This window comes from Neolamprologus brichardi, chromosome 22 (genome assembly GCF_056152115.1).
Source record: "Neolamprologus brichardi isolate AB-2024 chromosome 22, ASM5615211v1, whole genome shotgun sequence".
NCBI classification, from domain to species: domain Eukaryota; kingdom Metazoa; phylum Chordata; class Actinopteri; order Cichliformes; family Cichlidae; genus Neolamprologus; species Neolamprologus brichardi.
In genome coordinates this window covers 16849703-16863634 of record NC_142124.1, presented here as the reverse complement: position 1 = coordinate 16863634, position 13932 = coordinate 16849703, and the positions used below count along the sequence as shown (strand labels likewise).

The following is a 13932-nucleotide window of genomic DNA, read 5'->3' as shown; positions in this document are numbered from 1 at the left end:
GACAGTGATCCCAAACACACTGCCAATGCAATAAATACATACCTGGTTAGAAAAAACAAACAATGGAGCACGATCAGTCATGGATTTGGCCCTCAGAGCCCGGACCTCAACATTATTGAAGCAGTGTGGGATCATTTTGACACATCATCATTTTGATTAATAGATCCCCCCTTTTTAAGTGTTAAGTGTAAATGCCTCAGAATTTTACTTGAGTAATATAAACTCAATGTTGAGCTGTGCAGGGTAGTATTGTAGATAAAGTGTTTACACTGCTGAGAAGCCACTTTTTGAGTGAGGCTGAGTTAAACAGAAATAATAATACTAATATTAACCATTCTTCCTTTCACACAGCGCGCCTTTGCATTTGCTCCTGAAAACGCAGCCCAATCTCCACTGTGAGTAAAACAATCTTACCAATAAAGGAATACTGTGTATTCCCACACTCTGGCACTGTCAGTGAACCTCTCTTGTATCTCTGTGACTGCTTTCTGTGCTCCGAGCTCTCATATTTTTGCATGAGTAGTTTACAAACTGCTCCAGTTTTGAACTTCTCTCTCGCCCTCCCTCCCTCGCTCTCTCTCTCTCTCTCTTTCTCTCTCTCTCTGAAGGTGGGGGCAGAGAGCTATTAGCTGAGCGCTGCAGACATCATTAGGAGGGGAGACGCTTTCCACCGTCAGCGCCGGAGCAGAGCAGGGGAGCCCTGGCAACAAGGAGAGACACAAACTCAACAGCCCGCTACACCCCGCAGTAAGTCGCACAGAACTATTTCCACAGAGCCGCTTTCGCCAACCTGTCACCGCTTTGACGTTGTCACTCTTCTCTTTTGGAGCTGGCTAAATTTTAAAAAATGGCTGGAAGAACTGGGAAGGGTGGCGCTGAAGCTCTGGTTTACTTCAAAGCCTTAGAAAATGTTTACTTCGCACTCTGACCTATTTTTAAGTGACCACACAGTACGCGGCCACGCGGGCTGTGGGTGGGTATACTTGTCATTTGGAAACGTGAACGCAAAGTGTTGTTTAAATGGGACGAAAGAGGGGCGGAGGTTCGGCTGGATTCTGACCGAGCGAGGAGCGCGTCCGCCGGGTGAGTTGGGAGTCGGGCAGGCGCTGTACTTCCAGTAACTGCGCCACTCGACCTCGGCTCAAAACATTTCCTCTTTGCAGACTATTTCTTTGTCGGACATGTCCGAATAATGTCGCTTCGGGCCACATAGGTCTTCTTCTGAACTCTTTTCTTACTGACAGGGACTGTCAGGGGAAAGCGTTACATTTTTTTTTTTTAAAAAAAACATCTACGTTTCACTATCGCGGAAGTGTTTTCTCCACACGAAAGGAGGCGAACTACTAACCACAGTCCACATGATTTCTAGATTAAAAAAAAAGCGTAACCGCAGGTGTTTTGCATGTTTCGATTCTTAGGAAGCATTTATTGTTGCGCACGTAATACTACACAATGTTTTACGTTGTCAGCTGGTTGTAAAGGACATACGGTTTGTGATTGCAGGACTACCCGTGATGTCATTCATCCTAGCATGGACCATTATATAACGGGACTGTAGGGAAGCCTGTGATAGCAAGCTATTTTTACTCTGTTTACACCTCAGAGCAGGGTAGGCTATGCGTCCCAAGTGGTAGCCAATGCTTTCACTCCCACTATAGTTTTTTAACGAGCATTCCTAATGGCAGCAGACTGATTGACAAAGTGAATGCTCAAGATTAAAAAAAGAAAAAGAAAGAAAAAAGCTGCGCTTCTTGCCACCAGCTGCATGCTTAAGTCTTCCTCTTTTCTGATGATATCTGTGCAATTTATAGGAAAAACACGAAAAAACAGAAGTGGGTTTGCATTACTTGTTGATTATGTCATTTCTCATCTTTGAAGCCTGTCCTGTAGGCTTAAGCAATCAATGACTGGACACCCCATAGAGCGCTTTCAACACACAGATATCTCAGCGGACAGCTGTGATCGTGGTTAAACTTGCTTTCTATCTAAAAGGCTTTTGTTTTGCTACTTTTTAAACGTGTTACTGAAAGAAATAGAAAATATTAAAACACCAACAAATTTGAATCTGCAGCTTTCAGTAAAAACACACTTTCTGTTTTATTCCATGGTTCTTGTAATTCACTCACTTGCAGCCACTGTGTGTTAGCAAACTATTGCAGAGTGAACCTATAGAGTCAGTGCAGCCCGTCGGCTCCGATGTTACGGGTTTTATGGTGTTGGACATTTCTGTTAGTGCTGTCGCTAGTTCAAGAACTTCTGTCCTCCGCGGAGGATGCGAGCACAAACATACGAGTGACCCATTAATTAAATTCCTTGCTTGCTTTGACTCTTGGCTGTAAACACATATTTCAGATTTTATCTGCACTGCCTATGATTGTTGTTATCCAAGTACTGAAAGAAATGTGATCTCGTGGTTGCCATAAATCCCATATACAAGCTCTTCCAACATTAAAATAAACAGAAAAAGTGTGAAGAAAAAATGCACACTAGTTTGACTTTTGTCTCTTTTCTGTAAAAAAAAAATACATAATCGACACTGGCCAGCCATTTTTTAGGTACTGGTATTCGGTCAGACCCTTTTGAACACGCAGATCAATGCATTGAGTTGGTGGCATGTGATTGGCTGTTGTATTTGCACTTAACAACATGGCCATTAAGTCTTTATTAACCATACTGAAACTATTATGTATTTTTTATGTGTGACTGGTATTAAATACAGCAGGTTGGAGAAGAGAGGAAGGGGTTGCATCCAAGAGGTACAGCTGAGCTTCAAATCTTTAACAAGGGATGGATTCATGTATAATGATGGGAAGGATGTGGATAATGAAGTGAGTGGGATCCGGTGTTAGCCCCTGTGGGATGCCATGGAAAGGTCTTTTTAATTGAAATAAATTTCTCTGCTAGCGAGGTCAACTAGAGGCGTCCAGGAACTGTTCATGACCGAAGCTTTATAGATGTTAATCCACCGCGGTGCATTTTTAGCACGCAAATATCCACCGTTGTATGATGGCTGACAGCGTGCAGCGCGAGCAACTGGTTGCCTTTTGTCCCGTCCCCTGCACGTTCCACAGGCAGCAGCTTTGTTGAACCGCTCAGAATGTTTCTGGTGGTAAGAATGCTTATGAACGGGTCTGTCTCCTGCTGTGTGCTACCTGTGAAAATGAGCAACTTCCGCCAGTGTGCTCACCTGATTCTCCAGACTCTGGTGTTCCGGTGTGAAAACAGCTTATGGCTGGGAGATAGATGCATTATGAATGCTTGAGCAGAAGGGAGGTGTTAATATAAAGGGAAGACGGGCAGATTTTTAGAAGGGAGGTAAGCAGAGGATGTTGTAGTGATTTAGGTAGAGTGGCAGCGATTTGCCCAGTGCTAATCCAAGACTGTTACCATGAGATGCTGAAAAGTAAACTTAGATTTTGTTGTGCTAGTTCCAGTTTGAATTTCAAAGAGTTTTAGATTGAGTTTCAGAATATTTTTTCCCCACATTTCTCCAAAAAGCGCTGCCTTACTTGTAAGGAAAAGCATGAAGCAAAAGTCCAAACTGTTGTACAAGTCGTGCGGCTGTGAATCAGGCGTGCTGCTTCAGCCGCTCTCCCGCCGCACGCACACATGCGCACACTTTACCACTGCTGCCTTTGATTTGAGCCGCCACTCACTTTCAAATGGTAATGAGTGGCAATTAGAAGCCAATGTGTCCTAATCACAAGTCATTTAACTGAGCTTGGCTCATTTGCCATATGTGTGCACGGACTCACACCGTCAAACACACATGAATACACACATCTGCTAGATCACGCTAGAGTGTCGTCTTTGTGTTTGGAACTTGTGCTGTGTGTGTGTGCGCGTGCGCGTGTGTGGAAATGAGCGGGAGATTTTGTGTCAGTGTGTTTGTGAGAAAGACATAAAGAGAGAGATCATTTCCAGGTAATGATTGGGTGGAGATTTCACGCCTGAATGAATAAGTGACAGAAATGGTTTAATACTCTGAGTGAATGATGGGTGGGAGGATCAAATAGATCGACAAATGTGCGAAACAGGTGTCTGCGTGTCTCTATTGAGCCATTATGTGGAACAAAATGCTTACTCTTTACATTGGGTTGCACAGAAAATTTGACAAGTTGAACTGATCCACTTGTAGTGCAAACATGCCATAAATAAACTGGGATTTCTCATAGAAATGTATTGTAAATTCTAATTGGCAGTATTTTTATGCCAAAAAAAGACAATAAAATTATCATATAAATTACACGTGATTTTTGAGACTACTTGAGGCTACAAAAAAAAAGAAAAATAAGAAATCTATTTGTTTGTATCAATACTTGCAAATTTTCTTTTAAAATTGTGGCATGACTCTTGAGTTTCGATTTGAAATACATTTCATGCCTTCACGTGGGAAAAGTGTTTCAACCTGAACCCAAATCATTCGGGCGCTTAGATCTACCCGCGTAGTTGTGGTGCGTCAACCTAAAGAAGCAGTGAGTGAAAATGAAAGTTGAGTTTCAAATCTCACAGAAGAATATCTAAAAGCGAAACTAATGTGTGGTATTCCAACTTCAGTCTCATTTTGCTGAAAGTCTTGTGACTGGTGGTGCCGCTGCGTGCCTGCTAGTGTGGTTCTGTTGTTTACCGCGACAGTTTGCGCCCATGAAGACAAGTCAGTTAATAAACTGTTGTGACTATTGTGCGAACGGCTTCCGGGCAGTACTGTTCCTGCAACTTTCTCCAGTTTGTCCCTCGGGATCCTCAGCTACTCCCGTGTCAAAGTTGAGCTTAATCTCTCCAGTGGGTCCTACGCTGACCTTTCCCACTTGGCTTTCTGGTAGTTCTCAAACATCAAGCATCCAAATCAGGTGCCAGAACTTCCTTACCAAGCCACAATGTTCAGAATAGTCACTAAACGCCTTCATGTCTGTTGCTGTAACACCAAAAAAAATGTTATTTGCTGTGGGATAATGAAAACGATGCGAATGCAGTTGCGAGTTAATCCGTGGTTTTCTCCTTTTCTGCTAAAAGTTACCCGAGAGCTTGACAGAAAGGAAACAGTGTTTTTCAGAAATGCAGGGGTATAATAAAAAAAAAGCTCCGAAGTGTGGGATCGAATGAGGTGAGCCAGAAAAGAATGACAAAAAGCCAGTGAGGTGAGCTATGAGAGCGACCAACAACAAAAAAAGTGTGTGAGGAAAAATGGTTTTAAAAAGGTAGAGAGCAGTGGGTGGGGATGGGGGCAGATCAAGCGATCGAGCTGTCTTGTTGAACTGTGCGGTGTGCTCAGACCTTTTCAGCTTTTCCTTTTATCCTCCTCTATTCACGAGTGCGGCGAGTACACATGCACGCACTCGAGATAAAGGACACATTCACGTACAGTATGCTGCTATTAAGGGGATCAATGAACGTTTCCTCATGTCAGAACACTTCACCATGTGTTATCATGTTTTTTTTATTGACTAGTGTACAGTCCTGTGTTCCTTAATCTGTCGTTTGTGCCCTTGAATCTGCAGGAAGAGTGAAAAACATGCCACTGTTTGCTTGCGCTATTTGCCAGTATTTGTCCCGATCATAGTTTAGTTTATTAGTGTACAGCTATCACGACATTAGAGGACCTCAGAAAGGATTGCTCTTGTTTGCCACTTTGCAGCATTCGTTGATCCTTGTGTGTGTGTGCTCAGACATTAGAGCCTTTGTGACCCTGTTTCTGTGCTTACCGTCTTTATTTTGAAGTGGCTAATCAATACCAATCTTCTGAATGACCAAGATAGTCCCAGTGCCCGAATGAGCGAATGAGACAGACAGAGGAAGATAAATAGAGGGAGAGAGGACTAAAGCCATCCTACAAACTTGTGTTACGCTGTCGGGTCGATAAGCTGCTGTATGGCTCAATAACCATGTGAAACAGGGAAGCTGGCTTTGGGACTTACTTTGGCTGTGTGCTGGCTTTCGCTCTGTAATGGCTGCCAGTGGAGCTGACATGATATAGGGTCATCTGTTTTCCAGGAAAAAGGTGTAAAAGGCTGAAATAGTCTAAACTCCAGGGTGTCTAAATAAAAACAGAAAAATAGGTAAATGACGAGCACGCAGGCTACGAATTTGAATCTGTAAGCCAGTAAGATCCTCTGAACTATAAATGAAAGGCAGGTGAACATGCATTAGTTTATTCACCATGCTCCCGCTTGTTATCTCTTTTCCAAGAAGGAACGAAAAGTTTTAGTCGTGGGCCTTTTGAATGCTAAAATAAATGAAGGAGAACCAAACAGGTAACGGCTCAGCTATTAGTAGGGAATGTGTATGTGTTATTGGTTTTATATAGGGTGTAACAGAGGAGTGTCTCTTTAAGATGAGGCTTGAAAGAGCCACAAAACATTTGGTGGGATCATTGAAATCTGGTTTTATTGCTAAAATTGTTAATTTGCTTATTTCAAAAAAAATATTCCCACTTATCTCCAAACTACAAAATCCTTCTCTTCTCTTCTCTTCTCTTCTCTTCTCTTCTCTTCTCTTCTCTTCTTTATCAAAGGCAGTAGAGGATTACAGAGGGGAGTTGACGCTGACTGGCAGGCAGACAGCTCCTGCAGACTCTTCTTTTCCCCAGCAGAGCTTCAGGCTTGGGACAGGGATAAGCTGACAACCTGGGACACAGCCAGATAGATAGAGAGAATGTTAGGAATTGGGGTAATGTACATTCATTGGAGCACAAATGTAATGAGTTCTATTATTCAAACATTACATTCACAAATACTGTTTGGGTGAAGGTTATGGCACAAGGTTAACAACTAATGAATTCTCGTGCTCATTCTGACTTTATTGGAGCTGATTTATGAGGCAGTACTACGTTAATTAATCAAAATACACTGTTACTTGTGCTATAATTGATTACATCAGGTCATGTTTAACTTTATTAGTCATCCCAGACAGCTGGATAAACCGAATTGGACCATGCCATTCAAATTCTTCCTTTCATCTTTTCAATTACAAAGAACATTATACCCTTTCTTGCAAGTCGCTTTTTGTATTCATGCATTCAGTTATGTCATGTAAACCAGTCTAGTATGAGGCAGGCGTTTTGTAATTTCCCATTTGCAAATTAAACGTTAAAGTTTAACAAACTGTAGACCGAGCTGGAAATGAAGGTGTCTGGACATGCAGAGAGTCCATTACATCACGCTAACTTGTTTGAATTGTGCATTCCAGTTAAAGTGACTCTAAGTGCACCTCTATTTTTGCTGGATTTACCTCAGTGGGTAGCAAAAGCCCCATGTCCCCAGTTGCAAAGTGGGTGTGTGGGTATCAACAATGACTTAAGTCTGAGCCAGAAGGATATGCATTGAGTGAGAGGAATTCAATAACAGGAAAATGGCCAGTGATAGAAACAATCCCTGGAATACCAAAACCCACCCTTCACCAGTGTTATTCTTGGCAAAACATTGCTTTCCATTACTACTGTTTACTCCTTGTAAGGCCAGGGTCAGTGCAATGCACCAGAAAACTATGCTGCCTGTCATTTCATTGATGGTCCATGACGTGGCATGTGGAGCAAAGACGAGAATTCAAATAAGGGGCTAGATGCTCTCTCTATCTTTTTTTTGACATTGCACCGGTATGTAGTAACAAAAAATCATGGTTAAGCATATGGCCTGGGCCATACATGGGCAAACACTTGATGACAGGTTGAGACAAGTCTGTGCAACTAAACCACAAGCAGTATTTAAAACAGTGAAACTATTTCCTCTGACAAATCTGTGGTGTGGTTCGAATAGATCTGGGTGCAGTGCTACATTTCTCTGTCTATCTGTATGTCAGTCCAGCTGGCTCCCTGTCTGGCTGGTAGCTGCGGCTTGGCTAGTTCACCTTTATACTGGATGGCTGGCTTTGGGTCAGCCTCATCCGGCTGGACATTTGGCTTGATACTTGGCTGCAGGCTAGCTTTTTGACAAGCTTTCAGGGTACATGTCTGACTGACTGACTCGCTGGCTATTATTTCTGGCCTTTCCTTTAGCTATGTAGTAAGCTCATGACATTGGAACAGGGTCATTTGGCTGTGACAGTCAGGGAGGTGTGCTAAAACACTCCTCCGGAGCGATCCAGGATGATACTTGCCTGGCCGCGATCCCCAGGAGTCCATTCCCAATTACAGTTTCAGGACCTCTTTGGAGACAGTGTCTTTTCTTTTTAGTTTGTTATTCTCTTTCATCGGCCTAGACTAGAAAATATTTTCACAAAGTTACAGCATTTTCATACCCACATTCGAGTCGGCACACTGGACCGAGAAGTAGAACATCCAAACACTAATTTTGTGGTAATTTCACCCCAGATTTATTTTTTTTAACTAACATGAATTCACACTCGAATGAATCCGTCGCACAGACACTTGTGGGAATCGAACTACCACCGTTCCAATCAGTAGACAATCTATGTGCTCTATGTGCTGAGCTACAGCCTCTCTCTATTGAGGAATGCAAGTAAATAACTGTAATTTGACATCTTAATTAAAAAGATTTTCTCAGATTTTTGTTGTTTGTATAACAGTAAATTGGAAAATCTTTATAGTTTTGCCATTAAAAATATCATTTTAATAAAAGAAATGTGATAAAATATTTTGACAATGATCAGTACTGTTAATTTAGTGCAGCTGTGGTATAAAGATTACATTGGGTGGTGGTCTAATAAATTTGGTTGGCACTGTAAACCAGTGGCCCGCAGTTCTTGTTTGATGAAAGTCACTGTATTATATGCATTACTGGGTGATGAGAGCTGACTTGTACGGTGGTAGCATCACTCCTGCTTTGAGTGAGTTGACACAAGTATGGTGCAAGACAATTATAGGAATTCATTTCTGTACAATAAAGAGAATTAATTTTCTTCCTGCTGTTTTACCGTCTATAACAGTTTTCTCTTCTATGCTTTTTTTAATAGCGTCACGCTTCTATTATTGATTTGATTGGAATGGTGTTTTACAAGATAATGCGATCTTTGTTCTCAAGTTTAGAAATAATTCCTTGAGTTGAGAAAAACAAAAACTGTATATATTATGTGTAGATGTGTACGGAGCCTGGGAGCTGCCATATGGAGGAAAGAAATAGCTAGTAGAACAGGAGACCGTTCATGTGTGAAGTGATTTTTCTGACACGACTGTGAAGGAGTGAAGTTATTTATAATTTTTGTAGTATTTGTAGTATTGGTGTTGTAGAGGGTTGCTTGGGTGCACGTGGAGAGACGCCTCCTCTTGTTGAAAATGAAGTTGCAGCTTGTTATTCGCCGTGCTGTGGCTACAAAGAGGAGCCGCCCGTGTTTTACCAACAATTTGCTCGTGAGTTATTGATTTGGAAAGCTTAAATTTGTGAATACCTTTCCAACAAAGTAAAAGGGAGACTGCCTGGGCTGTCAGACAGCTCTTATTATTGTGTGTGCACAACTTAACCAAAATGGGGAAACAAAAATGGGAATAAATTGCATCTTGTGGTCACAATAAATCAAAATGCGGGAACAAAAAATGTCAAAATAAGACAAAAGAATAATCAGAAAGTTGTAATTTAGTATAGTGTGGCCTAAAAAATGCCTGCTCCTCGACTCTGCTTTCTATTATTTTTGTGTCTTCAGTTTTATAGCTGTATATTTGTGTGCATTTAGTCAGGCATTTGTGTGTTAGTTTTTGTGGATGCTGCAGCTCAGTCTCATGTTTTCGTGAGTGTGTTCAACAGTGGGTGACTGTGTGGCAGGCCAGCTGATGAGCTATGACACAGATAAATGAGGTCAATGTAAGGTTTCACTGTGGTCAGACCAGGTCCAATTCTCTGACACTATCATCTAATATTAGCTGCCAGAGAGCTCAGACTAATGGGGCCCAGTCTCATACCTGCTATGGGTATAGATATTGTTTAAAGTGAGCCGTTCTTGTAGACACTCATGCTAACATGCAGTAAGGCCGTCATGGACACAGAGTAAGAAACAACATGTACGGGATGGCCATGAATAATCTAACTCTTATTGAGATCAGACATTAACAACCTTACATGCAGCTCAGTATCAGCATATATTTGAAAATATGTGCACGGATACTGTGCTATAGCCAGCGTACACACCTATCCACAGGGACTTGCCCAAGGGAATTACCTGTGGTAGAAAAAGAAAGTTCCCTAATGGGAAATTACTAAGCACCAGAAACTTTTCTGTTTTTGTACATTCCCTAACTTTGACTGCTCTTAAGGGAACTTTGTAACTTCCCTCTTACGGGAACTCTCTTACATCTGGTAATGCATGCATACATGTGCAGTATTTAAAAATACCCGTGTACTGTTTGCAGTATGTCTACAGGGCTTGAATTTCAGCGTAATGTTGCAGGTATTGCGTGTAATTTAATTGATTCGGGCAAATCTAGTGCTGGAGGTTTCAGCACACAGTTACAGAGAGCAGTTAATGTTCAGCTCAGTGCTTCCATCGGTGTAGAACGACCGGTCAGAAGCACTGCAGAAATGGACTGACATCCAATCTGGACGACACCTGGCACGCTCTCTCTCCCTTTCTCTGTGAGACTGCAGACTAGGAACCTGCGAGTTACTATTGCCTGCTCTAACCTTCAGTCTTCGTCTCTGACCCACATGTTATTTCTAGCTGCCCACCCTAACATAGACGCCTAGAACCTGGCCTGATACCCCATCCCCCATAAACACTTCCCTTCTCTTTGGGAACCATTTAAGGTGGAATCCCCACTTAAGTGGTGTGTTGCTCCAGATATGATTTTCCGGCATGTTGTTTAACGGTCTGACAGTCTATTAGAGAAACTAAACCACAGTTCAAATGGCTTCAACTGAAGTCTGGTAGGTGGATCCCTTTAAAAGTATCTAGGTCGAGGGCTTCTTCATGTTGAGGCTTTTCTGCAAATGTTAACTTGTTTCAGTCATAGGTCTAAGCTGTGATATTGTTTCCATTTACTAATGTAGGCGTTGTGAAGAGCTATAAGATCATAACAGTAATTAAGAGCCTTGGAAATAAATTGACTGGGCTTAGCTTTCATTGTCTGCTGTTGACACTGCTTTTGTGCTCTCTGCTATTTTCCTCTGATAGCATGGCCCGTTAAGGCCACAGCAGGGCAGCACTGTTAAAACAATCTGTTAGAGAACTGTATTAGTTTTACTGTGTGTTTTTCAAAATTCAGAAATAATAATTCTGACTGAAGATTTAGTAGTTTGTATATGGGTGCTTACTACGCCTGCCTGTCAGATGTGTAACATTCACCACTAACGTAACTGTGTAACTCCCCTTCTCTTCTCTCCTCAGACCTTTCCCCTTCATTTAGCCTCAAAATTCAGGAACAGCCTTTTCGAGGGGAAAAAGATGATCTCTCTCCCCCTCCTCTCCAGTGCTTTGGTTTTGGAAACCAGCGCCTAGCCAGCTCGGTTTAATGCTACATGATGTGCCATTAGCTCTCCTAGCTATTTGCCCCCACAGCATCTCTAGCAGGGCTGCTTGAGATGAAGCTGAGTGCATTTGCAACCTGACAGGGCATGCTACCTAACTGTTGAAAGGGTGGGGGTTGAGAGCACTGAGGTAGCGTACACCTTCTAAGAGGCATTTTATGGCTACCATTTACATTCTTACCTAAAGCAAGAGAAATGGTGTGGAGAGTGAGGGAGGAGAATCCATGTGTCCATTTGGGTCAAGGGTGGAGTTAAAGCATGCAAAAACTTGAACAAAATACACCTGTCATAACAGCTATTTCAGGAAAGGGCGTAACTGTTGCAGACATCATCGTCTCGAGTTGCTGTTCAGTCTTTTCAGCTTTCATTATAATAAAATAGAAACAACAATGGCATGCTTTAGAGATAAGATGTTGTGAAAGGTAAGTGAGGTAAAGCACCTCAGTGCGTGAATGTAAATGCAGACAAATATGAAAGAGACGCCGTCATAGCGCAGAAACAGACGAACTGGTTCATCACAGCAGATAACTACATGGACACGACTGGTAATGTTAACTACACTGTGTGGTGAAATGCACAGTACTTAAAAACTGCAAGTGCATGGTGTAGTAAACAACATAGAACTGAAATGAATTCGCTTTAGATCACGATCCACTTTTCCAGCTGGAATCAGAACAATATGTGATTCACATAATCAGTCGGTACGTCCGTAGTGTAAACAACATGTGTGCGAAAAAAATTTAAGTTTATCGATAGGTTTTGAGAAATGGCAATGTGACTCTGTGCTATGACAAATGCTTACAGAGTAAGCATGCTTACTTTCAGCCCAGCCCGATTTGCTATCGTAGCTCAAGCCAAACAACAGCTTATAAAAGTTGCATGTAGAGCCTCTGAGATCATTGGTTGCGATCTACCTTCCATAGCTTCATACTATGCCATCACAATGGCATCTTCTCCCAACAGGGATAGGCTCAATCAATTAGATGTACTTTTTGTATTTGTATTGTGTTGTGTTGTATTGTGTGTTGTTGGGTGTGTCTTGTGGTTATATGTGAGCACACTGAGACAAATTCCTATTAGCTGTGTTGTTTGAATGGCTACAGCAAGGTTGAGCAAGTAAATCACAAACAGCATGAAAGGAGAAGCTGGAGTGGAGTTGGGTTGTAAAGCAGCTTGCAGTGCGCAACACATGGTGTCACGCTAAAGCAGCATAAATGTCACACAACCATATGAGATTAGCCAGTTGAATGTGTAAAGGTGCTGAACAGAAAGTAACAGGTTAATAACAATATTACTCAGTTTGCGACTTAACTGAACCGCCCTGGCTGTAATAAATAAATTAGAGGCTATTTTGTTTAATGTGCTTTGGCGTGGTAGTTTTAACTTAAACATGCACAAGAGAGTGGGAGAGCCATTTGAGGATACTCTATGTAGATGTCCAAAGCTTTTCTATTTCTTGAACTTGAAAAACAGAGATAAAACCAACTGGAAACAAGGTCTCTTATTGTGGATATGAAACAAAGCAGGGAAGAGGTTTCCTGGCCTCCTGATGGAAACCCAACAGCAACATTGATGCACACACTGCTGAGTTTATTCACTCAGATAGACCCGAGCTCTGTGATATTTGCTCTTGAACAGGGCGACCCTGAATCACAACTATTCACTGAGCAGCAGCTAACATGTGCAGATACTTTGTTGGTTGAGTTCCTGTAAAACAAATTAGAACAGCAATGGTTGGGTTTAAGCTTATCAGTGCTTATCATGATTCTTATGAGATACTATAAACAGGGCTGTAAGTGCATGCTTCATCTTCCCATGATTCAGTTTGCTAATAGGTTCTCTCCTCTTTGCACCACATTTAGTTTGTATTACACACATTGTATGATGTGGCACTTATTCATCAGTATTGTTTTAAATTGCAAGATGTGAGAAAATCTCGTGTCAAGGTGGGTGTTTGTTTTGAGGAGCTGAGCTCTATATTTAAGATTCGAGGAGGTTAAAATATGAGTCAGCTGTCTTGCACCATGGTTGCTAGTGCTCGTGGCTTGTTTATACTGTGTTGTCTTGGTAATGTCAATATATTGATAGTTAGGGAAATACAGATGTTAGGGATACTGTAAGGCTGAAGTACTTTCAATATCCTGCTCTGTGCCAGTATTCTTATTTAGAAAATTTAATGCAGCTTTTCCATGTTATTTGCATGCTATTCTGCACAATGTGAGCATTATCAATCCTTCTAACTGTGCAGCATATGTGCTTGAATGTGTGTTTTAACACAAAGTGCCAGTATGAGTATGTTTGACTTCCTATCTGCTGACCTGCAAGTCCAGGCCTTATCAGTATGACCCAAAAGCTATCTGTATTTTATCAGTTTCTCTTGGAAGTGATGTTGCATCAACAGTTCCTGAGTGATCAATGTAAAACTGGACACATCCACAACTTCAAAAGGTTCATGTTTCAAACGTGTACTTTCATTTCCCAAAATCACAACACAGAAAAATCCAGTCCCCTCTCCCTGCCTATG

General features: G+C 41.8%; 1 protein-coding gene across 2 annotated transcripts in view; it reads left to right on the top strand.

The window, feature by feature from the left end:
• Window positions 1-649: 649 nt before the first annotated feature.
• Window positions 650-13932, top strand: part of atxn1a (ataxin 1a) — a 93077-nt gene continuing 79794 nt past the window's right edge. Inside the window, exon 1 of one of the 2 annotated variants that reach the window (XM_006787870.3) lies at window positions 650-747. The gene's annotated coding sequence lies outside the window, so the exon portion shown is untranslated. Of the gene's footprint in view, window positions 748-6565; window positions 6667-13932 lie in introns of those variants that run through there. The other variant, XM_035906570.2, reaches the window with a different exon arrangement.